At 41.1% G+C, this 23,219-nt stretch overlaps 1 protein-coding gene across 1 annotated transcript in view; it reads right to left on the bottom strand.

Moving 5' to 3' along the window:
* LOC136862799 (zinc finger protein 892) overlaps positions 1-23,219 on the bottom strand; it is a 231,203-nt gene that overhangs the window by 169,716 nt on the left and 38,268 nt on the right. The window contains exon 3 of the mRNA XM_067139056.2: positions 9,526-9,654. The gene's annotated coding sequence lies outside the window, so the exon portion shown is untranslated. The remainder of the gene's footprint in view (positions 1-9,525; positions 9,655-23,219) is intronic.

The raw sequence follows: 23,219 nt of genomic DNA, 5'->3' as shown, positions 1-23,219 counted from the left end.
ATGGTATCAAAAAGGTCTGTACCTCACCCTATCACCCTCAGGCAAATCTTGTTGAACGTTACCACCGGAATCTTAAATCTTTTCTTTCCATTTTTCATTCCCAAGATCAAAAGTCATGGGATACTGAACTCCCTCACTTTTGTCTAGCTTTAAATGCTACTGTTAATGATTCTACCTCCTTTTCTCCCGCTAAACTCTTCTTGGGAAGAGATCTTCATACTCCCCTATCTTTAAACTGGAACCTACCCTCTTTATTGCTTACCCCTCCTCATTTACTCACTGACTCTCAACTTCGGGAAGCTCTTGGTAATTTAAATCATGCCAGGGACCTTTACCGTAAAACATGTAATTCCCGTCTTCGTCCGCCTAAGTTCAAGCTTTTTGATCAGGTTTTGTTAAAAAACCATCCTATTAGTTCTACCCAACATCATATTTCGGCTAAGCTTTCCCCTTTATGGATTGGCCCATACCGAATTCTTTCTTTCCCTTCTTTGGTTACTGCTCAATTGCAGTCTCTCTCCAACCCTCAGGATATTCGGCAGGCCCATTTTTTCGAACTTAAGAAGTTTTCTTCCTGAACCTTCTTGCGTACTGAGGGAGAGTCCCTTTTTGTTTATTATTTGGTATTTGGATTTATTTTCTGTTTGCTTTGTTTGTTCTGGTCCACATCTTTGGAAATTTATTGGCTCACCCAGTCCCTTTTTTTTTTTTTCTTTTCCCTCCACCCACACACACTTTTGATGTCAGACTCTCCCATGCCCCTTTCTTGTATTGTTCTTGCTTTTTATTTTCATGGGAAACTTCCTGTCATTTTTATATTTGGCCACTTAGTCTACTATGTATTGGTCCGGACCGTTTTTCATTGTTCCTACTTCCTTCTTCTTTCCTTTTTCCCTTTCCCTTCTTTTTCTCTGTTTTCCTTGTTTTGCTTGCTTCTTGTTTTCCATACTTCTGTTGTTCCTTTTTCTTTTTTTCCGATACTGCGTTTCTTCTGGTCGCCGATCATCGATTCCGGTGGAGAAGCTGCTCTTGGACTTCCCTGCTGCTGCTGCTGCTGCTGCTGCTGCTACGCCTACTTGCTTTCGCCCATCCTTCGGATTCCGCCCGGTGGCAGGAATATGTAACGTGCTACTGCCATAACCTCTCCATCGACGTTCTACGAGTTTCTGCAAACTTCGTCGCATGTACATCTCCACATACTCTACAAGTTTATGTTTCTACAAGACTATAATGCTTTTATTATTGTCTGCTCTGCTTATCAATACTTCTTCCTATCATCAGAATTACCTTACTTTGCTCACCTGTCGTTACCCTCCGACTTTTCTCGACACACTGACCGCTGTCTTTCTGTCTGCCTCGCACCTACTACGTCATCTGCTACGTCACTTGATCTTTCTCTAATGAACTAGTCTTCGCTTCCGGGCGTGTATATATTGGACTGCTTGGCCCGTCTTCGGCAGACTGGCATCATCCTTTGTAAATAGTGTGTGTGTGTGGAGGGACTACGGACCTCGCACGGCTTGCCGTGTGCTGCGCCATTTTCTTCCCTACGAGCTGATGGAATTATTCTGAAAGGACTTTGGTGAGCTAAATATATCATTTGCTAAACTTGTTTTTGGAAACTTTAATACTCGGCCTGTTTCGGCATGTTGAGTGATGGCATGCTATGAAAACTTTCAAGGCCTTGGTTTTGAATTTAATTTATTGCCACCTTCAAAACTGATTAAGTTCAAATGATTCTTAGTGCTGAATACTTGGTGATGTGGACTGAGCCTAAACATCGTCAAACAGAAAATTTTCACAACTTTAGACGATTCTAAAAAAATCTATTGGCAGATCAGACATTCTCCAGCATTACGCAGTCGGAGTTTCCTTTCTTCTCATCCTCACTTGTCCTTATTGTACTGATCCTCCTTTTTACCCTACCCTTTTTTCTTTTATTAGGTGTGTATGCTTTTTATATTAGGGCGCCCTGGAGGCGTATTTGGGTTGTTTTTTTTTTGTGGCCAAATATTTTCTTGATCTTCATGGTAAAAACTGTACTTGTTGCCTCGAATTTTGGTCAGATAATAATATTTAGAAATATCTTCTGAGGTGATTGTGTGTGTGACACCTCTCTAATCAAAATATAAATAGTAATATTTGTGAAAACTGGTTTTGGTCGAGATTCACGCTGACACAGTGATTCTATTGTAACGATTTTTTTTTAAAATTTTTTGTCCTAACTTATCTGAGGGTTAGTCCCCTTTCTAAAACGGGGACCCGAGCTGTTTTGTCTTTGTAACCAATGCCTGGGATATTTTTCTCGGACTATATTTTCTTGTTTAACAAGGTGCATATTATATATATATATATTGGTCAATTTTATTCTGTAGGTTTTAGCTTAATTATCCCTTTGATAATTTCCTACAATATCCAGAGTATATTTGAGGATCTGTTTTGTTAATGTGTACTGTATTCTCGTTAAGCCTGCTGTTTCCAATACACTTGGTCATCTAAAAAATTTTAGCAACGTGGTGTTCTTTTTTGATTTTTCTTTTTTGGTACCATCCACGGTAAACCTCTCCTACTATCCCTCCCCCAGTACTGCTTCCGCTCACTCTGCTGTTTTCTTGTTTTATGTGATCAACTCCTCGTTGCAGTGTTGCCTATGCACAGACCTCGTTTTGGTGGTTTAAGTATGTTGCACAATACGTCACAGAGGAAGGAATTGTGCATTCGGAGACGTACGTATTGAATAGGTAGATTAAAGAACACCTTATTATTTATTGAACTGTAAATTTTCAATACGGACCAAAAATGAGATTTATAACATGTAATAAGACGTGCATCTATTTCACAAAGTCTCCCTGGGGCATATGAAGAAATATTAACGGACCTTCAGTGTCACATTATTAATCTGAGGAAGCAAAATTCTTACTTGCTGTCGCAAATTGCGTATGCTGACCAGACACCTATCTATTTTGAAATGCCGTTGGAAAGTACATTGGATACGAAGGGTTCTAAATGTGTAACCGTCAGAACAGGTGGTAACAAAAAGCAACGATGCACGATAATGTTGTGCGTATTAATGGATGGAACCAAATTCCCTCCATATGTGGTTCTGAAAAGGAAAACATTTCCGAAAGGGAACTTGCCGTCTGGTGTTATTGTTGGAACACGAGTCTGGCTGGATGGACAGTGAGTTAGTTGAGGACTGAGTGAAGTGCGTTTGGCAACGTCGTCTGGGAGCTTTGTTACAAAAACGAAACATGCTTGTGTTGGCCAGTTACCTAGGACATACAACTGATGACGTAAAAGATAGGATGAGGAAAGGAAAAACCGATCTTGTGATAATTCCCGGAGGACTCGCTTCTATTCTACAGCTGTTGGAAGTGTGCATGAAACAGCCTTTCAAAACTGCAATGAAACAGTTGTACGACGAATGGATGCCTGATGGTCATCACACGTTTTACACCAACCGGACGAGTGAAGAGGCCTTAAGTGGGACTAATATGCAGCTGGATCAAGACTGCATGGGCATGCATTCCCAACGATCTAGTGTCCAAAAGTTTTAAGAAATGTGGAATTTTAAATTCCGTGGACAGTAGTGAGGACGACTATTTGTGGAAAGATGCCAGCGACGAAATTTCCTATGGTGAAACTTCAGATGACGACTGAATTGTGAATGATCTGATTATTGGACCAATTTTATTTATGATTTTTGTGATGATTTTATTAATTGTAAGCTGTTTGAATTAATATTTGTGGTACATTTGAAGAAAATTAAATAGGTATGCAAGTTATTTCATTTTAAAAAATCTTTTTCCGTATTTTGCCGTCTCAAATTTAGGGCGTGGGTCTTATTCGGTGGCGGGTGGTATTCGGGATTATACGGTATTTTAACAAAAGGTAAAAACTCTTCAGTAATGGCTTTCACCATCAAAATTATTTTGTTCATCTCTTTCTTTCACATGGCCATCGCATCATGTTTCAGCTTTGCTGAATTCAATGCAATTACTTGAAAGAAAAGAAAAACAGACTGCTCATTGCAGTCTCTTTGGTGAATTGTATCATCAACTTTCATGTCAATATCTAATGCTACACAGCCTACCTACTTTAAGGCCGCGTGCACACCGAGCGCGCTTCACATAGTGTGTCGCGTGTTGCTTAACGCTAAGCGTCATGCTAAGCAAAACCAGTGCTTTGTTCGTAATCCAGGTGTTCACACCGTCCGCGCTCTGCTGCGCTGAACGCCTATCTTACAGCTAAGCGAAGCGCCAGACAACGCGCAGTGTTGGTTAATTGCTTAGCGTTACCTAGCTGGTTCTGAATCTATGGAAGAAGAAATTATTCATGCAGTGTTTCAAAGAGAAGAAATATGGAACCCAAGACACGAAAACTATAAAAATGTAACTGTTTTGCAAAATAAGTGGACTTAAGTTCGGCTTGCCAGGTGCAGGTCTTTTGAATTGATGTCCGTAGATGACCTGCATCATGATGAGGATGAAATGATTATAAATACACATATACACCCAGCCTCCGTGCCAATGCAATTTACTAATTATGATTACAATTGCCTACTCTGCCGGGAATCGAACCCGGGACTCTGTGACCAAAGGCCAGTATGGTAACCATTTTAGCCTTGTAGCCGGACACTTTGTGAAAAAGTGCATAGAATCTCCCAGACTCTGTCATATCGGTTTATAATTTTGCCAATGGAGAGTGGTAACATGAAGAATATCAATCTGCAGGCTAGTAGTGGGCTTGGAAGTAAATATTTCTGTTTATTAATTATATTTGTCACACATTTACCCCACTTTTGTTACGAGGATTAATTGCGTATGCTAATTGTAACAATATTGCAAAATACTATTTATAATTATTATATAAAGAAGGGTGATTTAGCCGGAAATTTACTTTCCACGTGTTTGCTGCACGGTGCTCCTAGATAATTCGGAAAATTGAATTTCTCCCAAAACTTCTCTGCTACTTGACACCACATTTCAGTTGCAGGGTTTGGAAGGTCAAAGGCATTTTTTGTCATTCTTAAGTAATCATAAAATTTATCACGATAAAGTCTTTCATCTCTGTGCAAACGATGGAATTCTCTGAAAGTAATTCGTTCTTCATTAAATTAATGAACCCACTTTCGATTCTTTTTCCTAATTTTCAATTGTAGGTAACTGTTATCCATCAGTAAACTGTTTCTAGTGTACTTGGATAACGGCATTAGTTTGTGACCACGCTAAAATGCCTCGCACCAAACTAAGCTGAGAGCACGGCGTAGAGTTTTCGGTGTGAACAGCAAGCACGCCTTGCGCTATGCATAGCATTTCACGCTACACGCGATACACTATGCGAAGCGCGCTCGGTGTGCACGCGGCCTAAGTGTCTGCAGCAACAAACTCATTCCTGAAATATTAAGCATTACATATTTAGCAGTATACATTTCCGTATAGGAAAAGTGGGCCGAATCTGTAACCTAACAATTATTCAGCCTTGCGAGCAACACTGATAATCACACTAGCAGAAAGGAATATTTTCTGCCTTCGAAATTTGAGGGATTTCATTCACAACACAATATGGAACATACTTTAACAACATTTTTCAACTAACCTATTGTGAATGGTGTTTTACTTCACATTGTACTTCCTTCGATGAAAAAAAAAAAAAAAAAAAGACTCTTGCACATTACTTCAGTTTACATTTAACATATAATACATTCAACAATCTTCCACTAAGACAAACTCTCAAAGGTAAAATTTACTGCCTGTGAAAATTAACTTCTTTCAAGTCTTACAAGATAATGCAAGGGAACCCTCAAACAACAATATTCCACTAAAACCTCACTTTCCCATAATTTCTTACAATGTTCTTCCAAGCAGGTATTCAAATATGCAAGAGAAGATTCTTGAAACAAATTGCATGTTCCTTTCTCCAACAGAAGTGTTGATTTTTTTTTTTTTTTAAATAGTGGTTTTAATGCCTCACTAATACAATGAAGGTTATTGGTGATGCAAGGATGGAAAAGGAGAGATTCCACAGATCTTTACTCCTCTGACTGCCGGCCCCGTGGTGTAGGGGTAGCGTGCCTGTTTCTTACCCGGATGTCCGGGGTTCGATTCCCGGCCAGTTTTTTTTTTTTTTTACCTGGATCTGAGGGCTGGTTCGAGGTCCACTCAGCCTATGTGATTAGAATTGAGGTGTTATCTGACGGTGAGTTAGCGGCCCTGGTATACAGGATGTCCGAGAAGTCCCTGTACCCCTAGTTTCATAAGTTTCATATTATAGTGGAGTACTTACATATAAAAAGTATGAATCCTGGGAATCTGTATGTGCACCATCATGCCTTACAAAGAGTTATATCCATCTCCAAGTCCTCACTGACATCTTGCGGAACATCTCAGGAGTTATGGAACGAAAGGCTTCCTCCACACTTTGGCGCAATTCTTCATTAGTCGTGAACCGACGTTGAGCCACATGGGACTTGATTATTCCCCATAATGAGTTGTCTGGCGTGCTAAGGTGGCCATTTCAATGGGGCTGGAGATGTTGGTGAGCCACGGCTAATCCAGCGGCCTTGAAATTGTTCATCAAGGAACTCGCGCACCTGAATAGCAAAATGTGCTGGAGCCCCATCCTGCTGTAACCACACATAACCCATGATTCCCTTGTCTTGAAGCTGAGGTATTAACCAAGATTGTAACATATGCAAATAAGATTTTCCATTCACATACCCATCCAAAAAATACGGTCCGCACAAGTGACGTGATCATAACCCAGCCCATACCATAACATGAGAGGGGTTCCTTTAAAACTCTTGCACATAATGAGGATTTTCCTTAGACCAGAAAACCACATTCCTCCTATGTGAACCGCGATATATCGCACATTCATCAGAAAATAACACTCGAGTGAGACACGGCAGGCTGCAACTCGTTGCTCCATGTCATTGTCAGATAATTCATTCACATGCATCGGCCTAAATCCTTTCATTTTCAAATCTCTTTTAATGTGGTCATGCACTGTTGACCGCGGTACTTGAAGTTCAGCTGCTCTTTTGCGAATGGATTTCAATGGAGACTGCTCAATTGATTGAGCGACGGCAGCACACGTTTCAATCAATCAATCAATCAATCAATCAATCAATACTGATCTGCACTTAGGGCAGTCGCCCAGGTGGCAGATTCCCTATCTGTTGCTTTCCTAGCCTTTTCCGAAATGATTTCAAAGAAATTGGAAATTTATTGAACATCTCCCTTGGTAAGTTATTCCAATCCCTAACTCCCCTTCCTATAAATGAATATTTGCCCCAGTTTGTCCTCTTGAATTCCAACTTTATCTTCATATCGTGATCTTTCCTACTTTTATAAACGCCATTCAAACCTATTCGTCTACTAATGTCATTCCACGCCATCTCTCCGCTGACAGCTCGGAACATACCACTTAGTCGAGCAGCTCTTCTTTCTCTCAATTTTTCCCAACCCTCTTACGTCTACTATGCGGCCTGTCTTTGACACTGCCTGAAGCAAATGCACGTTTCTCCCAATCAAGCAGAGTAGCTTTACGAGGTGGGGGTTTGCCAAAGCGATCTCTAAATGCACTCATTATCACTGTCATTGTTTGCCCCGTATGTGCTCGTTCGTGCACCCACACACACGCCACTAATCGCTCCTCAGCAATGTAGCTGTGTCCGCTCACGTCCGCCATGACTTAACAACTGAAATGAGACTGACAACAATGCTAGCAGCAGGGATACAATACCAATAAAACAACTATTGAATTCCCCAATTATAGAAACACAATTGTCCATGCCATAATATAACAAAATAATAATATGAAACTAGAGGTACGGGGACTTCTCGGACACCTGTAGAAAGCCAAGAATAACGGCCGAGAGGATTCGTCGTGCTGACAACACACCTCGTAATCTGCACACCTTCGGGCTGAGCAGTGGTTGCTTGGTAGGCCAAGGCCCTTCAGGGTTGTAGTGCCATGGGGTTAGGGTTGGGTTAGGTTACTCGAAATACTCAACATGGGTAAAAATCTAAGGCACTTATTCAGGCGCATGCTTATAAAACTGGAATTATGTCTCACAGGAGTTCGTTTACGTGCCAGTAAATTTACTGACAGAAGGCTGACTTATTTGAGCACCTTATTCTGTATGGAGTAATAACTCAGTTAAAAGATTGTGAGCAGCTGCAAAAATACCTCGAAATGTTGTGAGGTGGACAGCAGGCAATGATAAGATGATAAACGGGGTTAATCGGGTTTCACTGATAGGAAAAGTCCTCTCAGTTTTAATTACTGAGTTGATGGGGTGAAAGTTCCTTTTGGGGATCACTGTAAGTACCTAGGTGTTAATATAAGGAAAGATATTCATTGCAATAATCACATAAATGGGATTGTAAATAAAGGGTACAGATCTCTGAACATGATTAGGAGGGTACTTAGGCTTTGTAGTAAGGATGTAAAGGAGAGGGCATACAAGTCTCTGGTAAGACCCCAACTAGAGTATGGTTCCAGTGTATGGGCCTCTCACCAGGATTACTAGTTTGGAGAACTGGAAAAGAATCCAAAGAAAAGCAGCTTGATTTATTCTGGGTAATTTCCAATGAAGGGTAGCGTTACAAAATTGTTTCAAAGTTTGGGCTGGGAAGACTTGGGAGAAAGGAGACGAGCTGCTCAACTAAGTGGTATGTTCTAAGCTGTCAGTGGAGAGATGGCGTGGAATGACATTAGTAGACGAATAAGTTTGAGAAGAAGATAAAGATATGAAGATAAAGTTGGAATTCAAGAGAACAAATTGGTGCAAATATTTGTTTATAGGAAGGAGAGTTAAGGTTTGGAATAATTTACCAAGGGAGATGTTCAAAAAATTTCCTAATTCTTTGCAATCATTTACGAAAAGGCTAAAAAAAAAAAAAAATAAAAAAAAAAACAGATGGGGAATCTGCCACCTGGGCGACTGCCCTAAATGAACATCAATGTTGACTGACTGAATGTCGGAATGAGCAATGGTCAAACCTGCCAAGGTGGGCTCAGAAGGCCAGCTCTCTACCATCTCAGCTACCAGAAAAATAATTGTCATTTATACACTACAACTCCTACATTCATACCTGTATATCCCATTTCAAGGTAACACAACAGCTCTAGTTCAGGTTCTGCTTTCCAGTCCTCTGCTATATAACAACCTACATCTGTACTTCAGTGTCCTTTCTCTTCATACGCACTATGAGGTTTTCGTCAGGCATTTCCTAATATTGAGACAAGTGCCATAAGCTGAAGAACATGCTGCATAATGGTATTCAGCAACATTAACACCACTTGGACACCATTATCCCTTTTAGTGTGTTTCTAGGATATAGGCTGTAATTACAGGAAAGTTATTTATCACTGCTCAACAACTGATTTACTGGCTATACAGTCCAACTCAGCATGTACACATCAAGTCAGTAAATACTCTAAGCCAGGTATATTCTTTTTCACAGCAATAGGAAAGCAGTATTTTTTAAAATAAATATTAAGGCATATGATAAATACCTGATTCATTATCACCTGAACCATAGAAGTGGAAGACATCATGACTCTTTTCAACAGCTGTCTTCTGCTTTCTTCCCTGTTTGATTTTTCTGCTAGAAGATTCTTGTATTGTACCTCTATATTCACTACCTGTAAAAATATCAAAATTGAAAGAATATTTTAAGTCACTGCTCAATATTCAGAAAAGTTTTTAAAATAACAAGAAACTCCATGTACCTTAAAAGACATGATTTACAACAAGGAATAACATACTTATTGATAGAACTCTATGCAACACTCAAATGCATGTTACCAAGAAAAGTGTTTCGTCAAAAAATACCCGTTACCTTATGTTATGGTCTCAAAATCATTTTCAGGAAAGTCCTACTTTGTAGTGGAAGTTAAAGTATGTCCTAGACCAGAAACAATTTTCAATCATGCTTGTCATCATATACTTTGCAACTGTTATCTCTAGATAAAAGTCAGCAAAATATAACATATCTAACAACCACTGCATGTCATAAAGTTGAAAGAAAGGTTTTCCCTATCTTCTGAAGAAACTGAAAAAGTCCTATTAATTGAAAAAACCTTCCTATAACATTGGTTACTGATAGCCATCTTACTAAGATGGTTCCTATTGCATTGTTCCATAGAGAGACAACTTTAACGAACAGCACTTTGAGGAAGATACTTTTAGTAATTAAGTGTTACACGATCTCCACATACATTCTGAACTAAAGTAGGATGTCGGGAAGTAATACTATAAAGGGAAGATCTCACACATAGGGTACACTGATTCTTCAACAGAACCACTAAAGCAATTTGGAAGTCTGTATATAAATACTAGAAGCTTTTCTACCTTACATCTAGAGAATTGCATGTGCAGCCTTGAATTTGGACCAGGCCGCTTCCTGACTGCATGAGCTTTTCTCACCCAGCTCACTGTGGCAGAAACTATGGTCTGAGCCTCACAGCTCATAAACTGGCATATTAAATGCCAGTGCCCGGCTTTGACCCAACCAAAGACAATTAAGAACTTACATATATAAATAGACTAGCTGATGTACCCGTGCTTCGCTACGGAATTCTACATTATATACAAAACTCTATGTTAACACTTTGGCGACTATGAGGCCCACCGGCGGGTCAAGCCAACTCTTTACTTCTGGACGGTGAGACTCGCCGGCGGTCTCATAACACATTACATATACTGGAGCTGTATCGCGCGCCGTTCACAGATTATGCTTTCGTCCTTTCTGTTTCGTCTCTACATAAGGCAAACTAACTTTGTATACAGTGGGACATGCAGGGCGTACATAGGAGCTAGGATAATTAAGATATTATTCAGTATGCTTGTTCCATTATTCAAATCATTTTATATGAAGAAAATATGTACAAATATAAGAATAGACACACACTTAACATGTTGCTTCACAACACTACGTTCGATCAAAACAAACAATGCTGCATAAAGACCGCCAATTTCAATGAGGTCCCCGGTGGGTCACAGAGTGCGCGCGAACCCCGTGCGTTACTTGTGGACGATGAGACCCGCCGGGCGGACTAAGCACACAGTGCACACAGTGCACCCTAACGCCTGTAGGCTGTACTTAAGATGTGTAATAGTATGTAATATATCCATTAGAGTTCAAGTAAAGACCGCCACTTTCAGTGAGGTTGCCGGCGGGTCACAGAGTGCGCGCGAACCTTGTGCGTTACTTGTGGACGATGAGACCTGCCGGGCGGTCTCAGCACACAGTGCACATAGTGCACCCTAACACCTATAGGCTCTATTTAAGACGTGTAATAGTATGTAATATATCCATTAGAGTTCAAGTATCTCTGATTTTTCACTTCGTTCCTAATGAATAAACTCGGAAAACAATACGCCGTCGTCAACATGTTAAGTAGTGTACACCTTGTGAGCAAGATTGTATTATATTGCATAGCAACGTTACTCTAGAAACGCGACGGGGAAGTCACCAAACGTCTTTCTCATATAAAAACTGGGTTAGGGAATTTTTATTATGATGGCAGGTCTGCTTGCCTACTTTATTTGCTATTTGTTTTACGTCGCACCGACACAGATAGGTCTCATGGCGACGATGGGATAGGAAAGGCCCAGGAAGTGGAAGGAAGCGGCCGTGGCCTTAATTAAGGTACAGCCCCGGCGTTTACCTGGTGTGAAAATTGGAAACCACAGAAAACCGTCTTCAGGGTTGCCGACAGTGGGGCTCGAACCCACTATCTCCCGATTACTGGATACTGGCCGCACTTAAGCGACTGCAGCTATCGAGCTCGGTTGCTTGCCTACTATCAGTCACAATCAGGATGGGGAGTTTTCATTATAATGGCAGACACTTACTCTCCACCTGCTTTTTTACATTCTCAGAAAGACTGCCTTAGTGGTTTCCCCAAGTGAAATGAACATAGGTCATTACATTGACGTCAGTAGGAATGGCGCGATTAAATGCAATATGAAATACTCGATCAAATGAAAAACCACACATTTTCTCACTTTTAACGAACAGTACTACGCTGCCGATCTAACATTCCAAGGTTCCAGAGCTGGAATGGCCAAGCTGCACAGCCTTGATCTGTGAACACTCTTCGTCTTTTTTCGTCGTGGGGTGTGTGTGTGTGTGTGTGTGTGTGTGTGTCGAATAGCGGGCAGTCCCAGGAGGACATATCTATGCCATTTCACTAATCTCTTTCCTAGGAGTACCCGATGAGTCAGGAAATCTCATTTCACTTACACTGGTGGCGGAAAAATCTAAGTGACTTGGAGGCAAATTTTCCCTCCAAACCAGAGGGAGAAAACCACTCTTCACTGCTAATTTGGAACAAAATGAATGTAGAATTTAATAAAAGTGAAGAGGAAGACGCTTTCCTTAAGTAACGTCTCTTATCAGGGTAAAATTTTGAATTATTTAGTGAATTGTAGTGCTATAATTTGGAATAGGCCTAAATTGTAATTCTTGACCAGGTCATACTACTAAGTGAGCCTCGGCCAAATCTGCACACTGCTCATTCAAAACAGCGAGTCAGAGTAGGGAGCGAATAGCTGGAATACTGATGAACCGGTGTGTTACGAACCAGCAGTATCAGACAATGTATGAACCAGAGGAATGGCATGCAAAAGAAAAAAAGTTTTCTAACTCCCCAGCTCTTTCCCGCCAATATTGAGTCAGGTTGTTTATATTCGGTACGCAACAGTAATCCCATCTACCGGAGTTGAGGGCACGATAAGAGACAAAGAACATCACAACAAACAATGGTCAATGTAATGTTATTGTTGATCAATGTTATGCGCTTTCGATATTGTAGGCCTTCGCATTTAGTTTTCTTCCGACTCTGAAATACTACTCTTATCACAGTCGGTACGGTAAAATTGAATAAAAAATAAATGATCGGAAATTGTATTCTCTATAACTTTTGTTATGTAGTACTTTTCTATAGGAGCAATAACGAAATTTAAAAATTAAATTTTAGGCGCCTACACCTAAACTACCATTCCACTCAGGTTCAGTAAAATTGTTTATAGCTTAGACTACAGTTTTTTTCCTCCCCGACTCTACAGTATATACCAATTTTCATTAAATTCTGTTCACCCATTTTCTCGTGGCTCGGCGTTGATGTGGACGTAGCAACAAAAATCAAAATTCATGAATATCAGTGTTATCATAGCCAGTACGGTAAAATTGTATAAGACATAAATGATCGGAAATTTAATTCTATGTAACTTTAGTTATGTAGTATTTATCGACAGGAACACTTAAAATATAAATATTTGAGAATTGAATTTTAGGCCTTCCCCTAAACTACCATTTCACTCGGCGTGAATAAAATGATTTATAGCCTAGATTGTAGTGGCTCATCCCCCGACTTTACATACCGATTTTCATTAAATTCTCTTCAGCAGTTTTCAAGTGATGCGTGTACATACATACATACAGACAGACAGACAGAAATTACGGAAAAGAAAAAAGTGCATCTCCTTGTTACTGTGGACATGAACGATACAGAAATAACATTTTTTTCAAATTCTGAGCAATGTACAGACAAAACTCTTATTTTATATATATATATATATATATATATATATATATATATGTACAAATGTTTGTACCATGTATGGATAAAAAGTACCACTAAGTGCCACAAAGTATATCTGTGTAGTTTTTGTAGTGCAACTGCACATATAATAACAGTCTGAAAATGAAATACAAACATTTGAATTGATGTGATAAATACAAATGTCACAAAAAGTATTTAAAAAATGCAAACAAATAAAATTTTCTACTGAAACTATGGGATCTGTAATTCTTGAGAAACACACAGTAACTTACAATGGTCGAACAAAGAGGTACATACATGAAAGTCCTTGCGAATATCTGGATCTGCCCTACACACTGACGGTTATTCACTATGAAGGAAAATAGTTAAAACTGTAACACTTGGGTGAATAAAGCTCATTAACTGTACACTACTGTGTGTTTTTAAGAGCATTTATTACCTACAGTTTATGTTATCATGAAGAAAGTGCAGATCATTCAAATGTTTGGGATCTAGGCAACTGATCTTCTTGTTTAAAACAAATCCAGCACTGCTGAATGTTCACTCAGTCAAAGCACTTGTAGCTGGTACATATAAGAGCCCTAAACACCAATTTGGACAACTTAGGGTAGTCATGTTCATCTAAAACGTCATTTTCATCGCCGGGATCTCTCTGCGCTGTAGTAATGTACAGCATCACTGTGTCTACATGCGCATGCCCTGAAGATTTCTACAGTTAAAATCTGCTAAGTTTCTTTAGTGGTTCCTCAGTGGGATCAGCTAAGTCTTCTACAGCTTCAACTGTTCGTAAAATATAAAACCATGTTACAAGCTAACTTTGAAATCTCTAATAAATAAGTTTAACTTCACGCATGTATCTATAAAACTACACCTACCTACAGCAACCTGTACGCACAAGCATCACACCTCACAATATATTTAATTCTTTTCAATGTAGGAAAGCATCGTCAGTCCATGGAAACAAGGCAAGAGAAATGTTGTAATCTTGTTGTACATACCCAACTGCAATTTTTTTCATATAAATGTACATCATCTACCTTTTATAATCACCATGACTTTCTTTTTCACCAGGTCTCTGCTCAGCGAGTTTTGAGGTTGTGAAACCAAAGCAGTGGATTCTGGATGGTCACTGTTCTTGCACATTCCAAGCCATTCTTGGCATCTTTGAAAAGTTGGAAGAAGTGAAGTAAATCCTTCATAATACCTTCGTCCACTGTCTCCATTTTACATTTCAATTTAATTTGCTTTCATTTATCATCGGTGTTTTCCCTTCTTATTTTATAATTGACTTTATGTCACACCGACACAGATAGGTCTTGTGGCGACGATGGAACAGGATAGGGCTAGGAATGGGAAGGAAGTGGCTGTGACGTTAATTAATGTGCGGCCCCAGCATTTGCCTGGTGTGAAAGTGAGAAACCATTGAAAACCATCTTACGGGCTGCCAACATTATCTCCCAAATGCAAGCTCACAGCTGTGTGCCCCTAACCACATGACCAACTCGCTCGGTTATCATCAGTGTTAGCTCCAGACAAGATCTCTCAAAGTTTGTCAGACTGACAGAAAACTGATTTGACAATTTGTAACTTTGAATTCCATCAAGTTTCCACGTTTCTTAAGTTATATCACCATACAAGTCCTTTTAAAGTATTCCACAAGCCACTTGATTGGTTAATTTCCTGAATAATAATGTTTTCAGGCTTTGTTTCTTCAGGGAAGAGGCATGCGAATATTATTCTACTTTTGAGGACCCAATGAAGAAGGTAAGACAGTGAGCAACAGGAAGAGATTCCATTTGTCACCTTAACTACAGTGTTTACACAAAACAAGGCGCAAACACAGTAAAGGGGGAAGGCAAGAGCAACTACACAATATCAGAGTACACTACACACTCAGAAAAACATTAGCTGGTATTACGCGGATCTCCAACAACAACATGTATGTAAATATCACTACGGCCAACTACTGGACAACAAACCGGGAAGGTGGAAAAGGCTGGGAACCTCCCAAAGGCATGGACATGGCTTAGATTGCGGATTCCGAAATAAATCGCCGTGATCCTTAGATTTGAAAATATTATTTACAAAAGAATATTACAAATATTCTCCAAATACAATCCCGACTTACGAATTATAAGTTCTGTGATATACATAACTTAGAGGTTCTTTGGTAATACCTTCGCAGCAGTATAAATTCAAATTTCAACTCAACTATACATCTAGTTACTAATGCAGTCGTACAATGCAATTTACAGTGAAGTGAACAGGTTCTCCAAAATCTAGCGTACCTTAAGTGATACAGAACTACCAGAGGCAAAGCCCAAGGTAAATCTATTAACTTACAATCTACATATTTTGTGACATAAGAAAAGGGGAAGCCTCGAAAACAAACAGGCAAGCCCAGCTGAAAAGCTAGGGCGTCCTAAATAATTAATTTGGCGAATCTAGGTTAGGCTAGGGCAGACTCCTATATGAAAAGCAAATCGGAACATTACGGAAATTTTAGCAGGAACGGAATTCAAGAGTGCTTACCCGAGGATGCGCCATTTCTGAAGCGAGGCGTTGCACATGACGCAGACCAACACAGACTAAAGGCAGATCAGGCCAAGACAAGACCGAATGATCATGATCGCTGCCTCGCTTACTATATATAGGAAAACTCTGGCTTGGAGTAGCCAATCAGAATGTATGAGTCCGCCCATCCCCTCCTAGGTTCACCAATCACAATTCCTACTCCCGTCGCGAACTTTAACTAACATTCTCGAAGACACACGTTCGCTAATCTTCCATTTCCAGAATAGTAAGAAAATTCCTTCTAGAAAACATAACCTACAAAAGGCACACACCCTGTTCAACAATTTTCTAGATACTTCCAGTAAGTACAGAATAGAAATCTACCATTTACAATTACATATGTTACAAATATTACACAGCACAGGTTAGGTCATTACAAATAAAGCGTTATATTATACTTTACAAATAAAGTCTTCAAAAACACTTTCCACTTCCACAATATTGTTCACCTGTGACATCTTCCTCCCCCCAAAAGTCGAGCTATGCTCGACCATTAACATAGTTTCCATGGGGAGAAAGCGATAAAATGTTCCCACACAGTACAGATGGTAAAGATACTTTATTCTAAACACACACGATTTCTTGAAGTAGACCTTCTGATAACAAACAAAACAAACTGTCAGCACACCACAGGTCCTTTTAGTAGCCAACATTTTATGATTAACTAATAATTTTCAAAAATAATAAAGGTATTCATATATCCACCTATTCAATAAATATCACAAAATCTACATGGATAGTCACATTACACTTCAAAATGCCTTCTTTCACATATGATTAGACAATTTGTACTCTGTCCACCAAATCATGTACACCATTCTTTCTGCCAAATGTTAGAAATACAGAAACTTCTCACTTGTTGCTAAACAGCGTTCAAAACCTCCTATTAGGTGAGTCATGGACTCGGTATTTTGCACTACTTTTCCACACCAGTCATAGCACAGCCAGGCCACAGGTTCTCGCTGATGATGCGGCTGCCGACACGGCCGTTTGCCGCCAGCCTCCATTCAACCTCAGTCCGATCCATGTAGCTATGTAATTGCAGTCCAGTGGTATCTTGCACCAGATAAGCAGCAGGGTGAGACACCGTCCAGGCAGACTGCCACCATAGGACGTACGTCACAGGATCGTGGTGCGGCATGGTAGCGCCCAAGACACAGCGTGTGCCTCCCAACTTGGCACTTCAGGTTGCTGTCCGAAGAAGCTGGTCACTGCAGCCACTGTAACACAAACAAACCGCAACAGACAGCGGAATACTTAAGGAAAGTATGCTGCTGGGCTCATAGCTCTTGCGCAGTCACCCAAAGGGTGGCTTAATAAGTATGCACGAGGGACTCTCCCTCGCACACCAGGGATATTAGGGCACTAGCCTCAGGGTAAGCACTGTTATCTATAATATATCTGACCAGATTATGGTGGGGGTGAAAAGAAACTATAGGAGTTTACCCTAAACCTGAAAGTGAGGGGAACAATTCCAAGGCGTGACCCTAAACTACAAATACTAAATCCTTTACACTAGAGGATACCTAAAGTATTCACCCTCACAATTACTTACAAGTAACTTACAACCAAACTTATTATTATCTTATAACTAAAACCTTATATTTAACCTTACAATAAAATTATTTTATACCTAAATTCTTACAAATAACTTACAACTAAATCTACATGGTCACCAACAATGGTACTTACCTTTCCCTACCAGACTTAAGGTACCTTGACCTGGGATAGATGGACTCTGCTGATCCTTTTCCTTTCGGGATCGCTCACCAATAATGTCACCGGGGTAAGGAACTTTAAGATGGTGCAGGGACCTTGAAATCCGGGGGCCAACTTACTGATAACATGGTCCGCAGCACTACTGACGGGATGTGTTTTAATAAACACCTGGTCACCCACAGAGAGCTCGTGCGGCCTTCGCCCGTGGTTGTAATTACGCTGGACCTTAGCGTAATAAACCTTCAAGTTCTTTCGTGCACGGTGCCAATTAGCTCGGATCTTTTCTGGGCTGGCATCGTCGGGCAGAAGATCATTAATAGACCATAGGTTAGATAGAGGAGAATTTGAGGTAAAAGCCAACATTAAAGAAGCAGGGGTTTGTTTGTGGCTTTCATGGACAGCAGTGTTAAATGCAAATGACATCCAATTCAGTGAGGAATCCCACTTGGAGTGGTCTGAGGAGTGATAAGCGATTAGGGCAGATCGCAGGTTACGATTCACTCTCTCAGCATAGTTGGGCTTCGGGTAATATGGGGTAGTGGTTACATGAGCAAAGGATAGATCAAAACAGAAATTTCGGAACTGGGCAGAAGTAAAGGCTCTTGCGTTATCACTTACCAAGAATTGACAGGGTCCAAACGAGACAAATATCTGTTTCAAACACGAGATGGTGGTGTTGGCGTTAGCCATCCGAGTGGGGAACAGCCACGTAAAACGCGGAAATGCGTCAACACACACGAGTATGAAACGATGACCATTCCGACATCTCGGGAAAGGCCCAATATAGTCTATGAACAGTCTTTCCATGGGGTGAGAAGCTTGCTCAGAAGACAAGAGACCTAGACGGGTATTCGGGGCAAGTTTACTGATGTTGCAAATCTTACAGGACTTGACAAGGGTATGGATCTCACTATCCATGGATTTCCAAATGAAGTGGTTACGGATTTTTTCTCTTGTTTCGAAAACGCCCAGATGACCGCCCACTGGGGATTCATGAAAGTATTTGAAGAGAGCCGGGACCAGGTTAGTTGGGACTACAATTTTGGGGTCTCTACGACCACGAGCAGGACAACGCAAGACACCATTCTTCAGAATATAGGACTTAACATGCTCACCGGATTTAATCCTGTCGACAATGGCCTTTAACTCAGGATTGTCCTCTTGATGTTTGGAAATATCCTTGAAAAGGAAGGGAGAGTCAGTGAGAACTACATTGACAAAAGCTGATACTTGTTCGGGAGACGAGTCTACTGGCTCGGATTGAGGGTCAGAGCTGTCTGGATGGAACATCCTACTGAGGCCATCAGCCACAACGTTTTCCGTGCCACGAATGTGGCGGGCTTCAAATTGGAAGGCTGAGATGCGTACTGCCCATCGTGCTAGACGACCGGTCTTTCGCGGCTTGGCCAGTACCCAACTCAACGCCTGATTTTCAGTTTCCAGGTCGAAAGGAAGATGTTCCAGGTACATTCTGAAGCTTTCTAAGGAGAAGACAACAGCCAGGGCTTCCAACTCATAAATGGAATAATTGCGCTCAGCAGGATTCAGGGCACGGGAAGCATAAGAAATAGGACGACGCCCTTCTTGAAATTCCTGTAGAAGGACTCCGGATATGCCTGAGGAAGAGGCGTCAGTCTGAAGGATGAAACGTTTAGAAAAGTCTGGCATAGCCAGTACAGGGGCGTTACATAAGGCAGATTTCAAGTCCATGAAGGCTTCACGTTGGGCATCACCCCACACAAATTTGGCTTTCTTCTCAAATCATTTAATGGAGCTGCACGTTCAGCAAAATTACGAATGAATTTGCGAAAGAAATTCATCATGCCAATGAATCTGGCTACAGCCTTGACGTCCTTTGGAGGGGGAAAATTCTGGATGGCGGCAGTACGAGACTGATCGATTGAGACACCCCTCCCCGACATCTGGGGTTGTGCGAAGGAAACCTTGGATGCCTTGAGGGTTAGACCTGCTTTACTCAGTCTTTCAAGCACTTCGTTGAGATGGAGTAGGTGTTCCTCGAAGGTTTCGCTAAAAATTACCATATCATCGAGGTAATTATAAACAAACTTGAATTTAATGTCCGATAAGACGTAATCTAGTAACCGTGTAAGGACGGCCGCTCCAGTCGCCAGCCCAAAAGGGACCCGTTCGAATTCATATAGGTTCCAATCAGTTGCAAATGCAGCGAGATGCTTGGATTCTTCGGCAAGGGGTATCTGGTAATAAGCCTGATTTAAATCGAAGGTGGTGAAAATTTTTGCATTAGCGAACCAAGAAAAACAAGAGTGCAAATCAGGAAGTGGGACAGATTGGAGGACTACCTTACGGTTCAACATCCGATAGTCGACTACAGGCCGATAACCACCTTGTGGTTTGGGGACCAGAAACATTGGAGAAGAATAGGCTGACTTGGAAGGCCGTATCACTCCGTCAGCAAGCATTTGATCAATGATAGCCTTCAGTGCTTTCATTTTGGGAGGTGACAACCGGTATGGAGGAGAGCGAACAGGTACGTTATCTGTAACCTCAATTTTGTATTCTAATACATTGGTGACGCCTAACCTGTCGGTGAAGATATCAGCGAACTTATTGCAGAGTTTCCTAAGTTGATTGGCCTGCTCTTCGGGTAAGTGATTAATATCAAAAGCCTTGGGTTCATCAGAATCTTCAGAAACAGCGTTAACGTGGCAAGGCAGAATAGGGGAGCGATCACACAGCTCAAAGGTTCTTGCACAAAATTTAAAATGGAATCTGTTGAACTGGAGATCCAAAATCATGCCTGTTTTAGCAATAAAATTTGCACCCAATATGAATTGGCAGGATAAATCTTTTGCCACTAGTACTGGCATTTTCCAGGTGAAATCATAGACTCTAATCTTGACCTCTAGTGATCCTACAATATTCAATGAATTGGAATTAGCCGTACGGCAGGTTAAGGACACGGGTTGTAATGTAGGTAGCTTGCAAACAGTTTTCATAGAATCATACCAGGTCTCACTCATCAAGGTGACACTACTCCCAGAGTCTAGCAACGCACAGACAGGTTCATTATTTACCTCTATGCATAAATATGGTAGTTTACAAGAAGGTATGGCAGAAATCCTACAAATTTGTAAGAAATGAAGACCAGAGTCAGACTGGGAGCAATCATTAGCCTCAGAATTAAGTAAATTAACCAACGTACAGTCATGATCGACAAAACAAGAAGCCATGCTTTGGGATTTGTCATCAGAACCGGCGGTTAGTCATCTAGCACTACTATGGCCTGGGGGTCCAGAGCTAGAAGTGTTACGTGGGCACTGTCTAGAGAAATGCGTAGTTGATCCACAGTTACGGCAAGAAGTATTGGTGGAAGAGCCTCCACCCATCGCAGGTTTCCTATTGCCTAATGTCCCGGCCTTGGGACAATCCCGCTTGAGATGAGCCGTGGAGCCACAATTGAAACATGAACGGGGATTACGCGAGTTGGAAGCAGGTGACGGGGTGGTTTTAGAATCCTGAGTAGGAGGTATGGTTATAGGAGGTGGGGCTAATGCAAGGCATAACTGGTCAGCATATCGAATGCCTTCAGCAGACAATGTAACGGCTTCCAACTGGGTGAACGTTGCTGGTCGGGGTGAAAGGGCCAGATATGATCTATAGTTCGGGACGAGACCTTCAAATATGTTGGCAACCATCTGGGCCTCTGAATAGTGGAGCCGGAAAATCTTAGCTTGGAGCTTAATGTCTTGAACATATTCAGATAGTGACTCGTTAAGATGTTGTACTCTGAAATAGTGCTTCTGCACTAATGCCGACAAGGCACGAGCAGGAATGAAATATTCAAGTACATGGGCATGAAATTGATCTACTGACCATCTTTCACAATGGCCCTGACAATGTGCTCAGAAAGAGCTCCAGAGACATGTGGGTATAGAATTTGAAATACGTTGTCATTACTGAGATCATACACTATTGCCTGATCCTTGAATTCAGTTAGGAACCGAAGGAAGAAAATAATTTCATCAACGGAGTTAGCTGAAAATGTCGAGACTCCCTTAAACACAGTGGTCAACGGGTGAGGCAGATTGGAGAAAATCTGGGGAAAGACAGGTGTAGGGGGTGCTTGGGAAGGCTTAGAATAGTCCAGAGGGTTTAGTGAGGCCTCGTGCCTTTGATTCGGGTGCCCTTGTGAAAAGGACGGAGTACAGGATAGGTTAGGACTAACGTTAGCCTGCAACATTACGGGCTCAGACAACCTCATTTGAGAAAGATTCTCACTAAGCTGAGAGACCATTTGGGCATTAACCGGTTGTGTAGAGGTTATGGAACTTGATACCGGTGGCGCTAAGACAGGGGGGTGGTTTTGCACCATTGAATCAGAACCGGGTTGATTAGGATCAGAGGGCAAACCCTGAGCTACAGCAGAATTAGCAGGAACCACAGGAAAACTTGTAAGGGTAGCAACATGCAAAAGAGATGTATCATTAGAATGACTTACAGGTGTCCTAGTTCCAGACAATGAAGCAAAAGATCCCAGGGCAGCCTTAGTCACCTCAGACTCCTGTAGGCCTAACACCAGCACTAGGTGTCAGATCGCACACTTGAGCAGCAACAGATGCCTCACCACAATTAACCCTGTCACTCATTCCAGATGGGATCGACACTTGAATTTGAGAAACGGCGTTATTTAACTTATTGCCTTCAAGCAAACCACTGATTCTGTTGAAAACTGTGGAAAACTGTTCTAGTAAGGCTTGACATTTCTGCCGCTCAACTTCCGGCAATTCGAGAGACAACAAATCCTTAATTCTGTCTAAATAATGTAATAACTGCCCCTTAACCCGGGCTAATTGGCCATGCGAGGGCTTAGAAGCACCAAATGACACAAGAATGGCGTTAAATTCAGGTAACTTCTTTAATCACGGTCAAAGACTCGCGCAACTCGTCTGTAGTTAAGTCAGGTATGGTTATAGGTAGGTAAAGCGACTTTTTCAACAGGTTAGTATCATCTCTGACATTGCCTGTTGAACTAATTTTGCGAATTTTTAACTCTTAAATCAGTTCTTCCTTTCTCAAATGGAAAGGATTAGGAACAGCACGAGCCATCCTGACAGGTAGAAACGAGATTTCAAACGGTATACGAACCATAACTCTTACGAGGTTTTAGGTTAGGTGTGATCACGGTTCACTTTTCTTCCTCCACAATCTAGCGCTTGCCTCTGCTACCAAATGTTACCTTATCTACAGTGGTTACACAAAACAAGGCACAAACACAGTAAAGGGGGAAGGTAAGAGCAACTACACAATATCAGAGTACACTACACACTCAGAAAAACATTAGCTGGTATTACATGGATCTCCAA

The sequence above is a fragment of the Anabrus simplex genome, chromosome 2 (genome assembly GCF_040414725.1).
Source record: "Anabrus simplex isolate iqAnaSimp1 chromosome 2, ASM4041472v1, whole genome shotgun sequence".
Taxonomy (NCBI): Eukaryota; Metazoa; Arthropoda; class Insecta; order Orthoptera; family Tettigoniidae; genus Anabrus; species Anabrus simplex.
This window is presented reverse-complemented; position numbering and strand designations above follow the sequence as displayed.